Source organism: Eublepharis macularius, chromosome 8 (genome assembly GCF_028583425.1).
Source record: "Eublepharis macularius isolate TG4126 chromosome 8, MPM_Emac_v1.0, whole genome shotgun sequence".
NCBI classification, from domain to species: domain Eukaryota; kingdom Metazoa; phylum Chordata; class Lepidosauria; order Squamata; family Eublepharidae; genus Eublepharis; species Eublepharis macularius.
In genome coordinates, this window is record NC_072797.1 from 90,435,632 (window position 1) to 90,438,649 (window position 3,018).

Consider the following 3,018-nt stretch of genomic DNA (forward strand, 5'->3'; position numbering starts at 1 on the left):
TTTCAAAAGAGTCTCTACTGGGCAATTGCTGAACTAGAATCTGTTGGCAACTTTGACTGTATTCAGTGTGATTTCATTGGAATGTCTACATTCTCATTTTTAATATTGAATTAGCCTAGAGATAGCTGTTACAAATGGCTCACTTATTCTTATCTGTGCTTATGGGAGTTACTTACTTACCCTCCCTTCACCTACTAACAGTGCAATCCTAAGCAGAGTTACTCTTGTCTAAGGCCATTGAAATCAATGGGCTTAGACTGGAGTAAGTCTACTTAGGATCCAGAGGAGTTAGCCGTGTTAGTCTGTAGTAGCAAAATCAAAAAGAGTCCAGTAGCACCTTTAAGACTAACCAACTTTACTGTAGCATAAGCTTTCGAGAATCACAGTTCTCTTTGTCAGATGCGTCATCTGACAAAGAGAACTGTGATTCTACTTAGGATTGCCCTGTATGTAGTACAACTGCATTTGGCTTCTATTGACTTTTCCCCTAATCTGCAGTCTAAATCAGTGGGACTTACTCTGCAGAAGGCCACATTCACAGTTGCCATTTATCAAAAGAGCTACATGGCTCATGTATGCCCATTGTGCACAAGCTCACCAAATGCACACATGCAATAATATAAGATACGGATATTAACATTAAGCATGTAACTATAACCGTTTAAATTACCAGAATGCTTCTGAGTATGCAGGGCTGTCTTCCTCAACACTGTCAAATCTTAGCCACATTTTGTGCATATGGAATGGGTTTGCAAGTCAGTCTTATGACCCAAAGCAGTCTCCAAGCTTTCCTGTTCTCCAGAACTCTTTATTAGGCTAGGTATTAAAAAGCAAATGCTTCCCTGTGTTAAAAGGACCCTTTGATTAGAACTCTAGTGGTGCAGAAGATAGGGTGGTTTGACCTTTTCTCCATGCTAAGTTTTCTACTTGAAAGTTTTGGGTTGTGGGGTATTTATTTATTTACTTCATTTATACCCCAGCCTTCTCCTTGCCTCCATTTTATCCTCACAACAATCCTATGAGGTAGTTTAGGCTGAGTGTGACTGTCTGAAGGTCACCCAGTGAACTTCCATGGGGGAGTGGGAATTCAAAGCTAGGTGTCCCAGATCCTAGTCTGATATTCTGACCGCTACACCACACTGGCTCTCTGTTTGGTTAATTTTCAACAGTGGTATGCACCATTCCACCAGCTCAATCAACTGCACATGTTGATTCAATGCTACGTCTCCACAGCCTTGATAGAAATCCCTTCTGCACTGGGGTCGTAATGCGTCAGTATCCCAGAAGTCAAGCCCAAAGGCATGGAATCGGCTTGTCTGGGCCTTTTCGCATCCCTCATATTTGGTCAGTGTGGTACTATTCTTTTCTGTCAAAATGTGTAGGGATTGATGAGTACTGGTGCTTTTGTCACCAATGCCATCATCAGTGATATTGCAGTGCCAGCCCTTTCCTTTCCCTGCCACAAGCGATGAATTGATGCATCACGGGAATGCTGGAGCAATCTGTTTCCTGGAGGAACGGAAAGGAGGGGGGGCAGCTGGATAGACAACAGTGGCCAATCACAATGAAGTGAGCGGGCGGAGGGTGGGACTTGGAGGGGGTCAGAAGAGGGTGGAATGCTAAAAGACGGGATAAAGTGAGTGCAGGGAGAAATAGCAGCCTGGAAAACGGATTTTTTAAAATAAGTTGGGTATAAGTGCTCCCAGGAAAGCCACAGAAAAGCCACATAGTAGTTGGAGTGACTATTCATGATGGCAAGTCGGGTGCAAATGGTCATCATGAAAAAAATGCTGCAATATGGAAACTGAACCAGTGAAATTGGCCCATTCAGAAGTGGTTATAGTCATCACACAGAAGTAGTGGTATGTTTTAAAAATAAATCTAAGGTGCAACTTGGCAATAGTTCCACCTTGCTTCATCGAATCAGTTCTGTGGCACATCCTACTCAATATACAAACAGGAAGCCTAAAACACTTATCTCACCTTTTAAAAAAAAAAACTCAGCCCAAGGCAGGATTCTGGTATTATAATTTTTTTTATTTTATACACCTCTAGACTCTGCACAGAGATGTCAGACTTTTACTGCTACACTGGGCATTTCATGGGCTTCTGGTCCCTAGGTTTTGCCAATTACAATCAAATAACTGTAACTTTGTTTCAAGCTTGAAGCTCTGTTTTGTTGGAAAACCCTTTGGCATTTGAAACCATTGCTTGCTGCTTGAGTCCTGCCAGCACAAACTTTGTTGGAACAAATTCCGCTTGTACACACTTGAACAAGACAAATGATAGTTGCAGGTGAGAGAGCTAGAGCTGGGAGAAGCAAAAGCTTTTAATGTCCACTGGGATTAGAAGAACAATACTTGAAAATACTTGCTTTTACTCATTCTTCTATTTTAATTCATTGTCTCTGTGATGGACAAAATTCTGCGACTGGAATATGTGGTGTGTTTTTTGGTACTAAAAATGAAATATGGAGAAGTAAAATGGGTTAAAAATGCAGTGCTGGGGGAGAAGGAGAATTAACTCACCTCCCTGGTATTCTTTCCCCCCATCAAGAATGGCCTCTATGGGCCACCCTGATTTCCAGTAGGTAAAAAAGATAGGCATCTGTATTGCTTTTATTTATTTTTATTTATATTGTTTATAGTTCACTAAGATTCAAGGCAGATTACACAGTGTAAGTCAATACAATCAACAGCAGGAATGTTCAATAAACAATGCAGTGGGGGGGGCGGGGTTCATGGCACAAAACTATTAGAGGTGGTTTGCCATTGCCTGCCTCTGCAACCCTGGTCTTCCAATTACTAGCCAAGGCCAACCCTGCTTAGCTGCTGAGATCTGATGAGATCAGGCTCACCTGGGCTGTCTAGGTCAGGGCAAAATGGGTGGAGATGCCATGTGAAATAGGGTATGTGAATATGCAGAGATCTAGTGCAATGCTGGGTGCAATAGGGTATGTGAATATGCAGAGACCACTGCAATAAGGTATGTAAATATGCAGAGATCTAGTGCAATGCT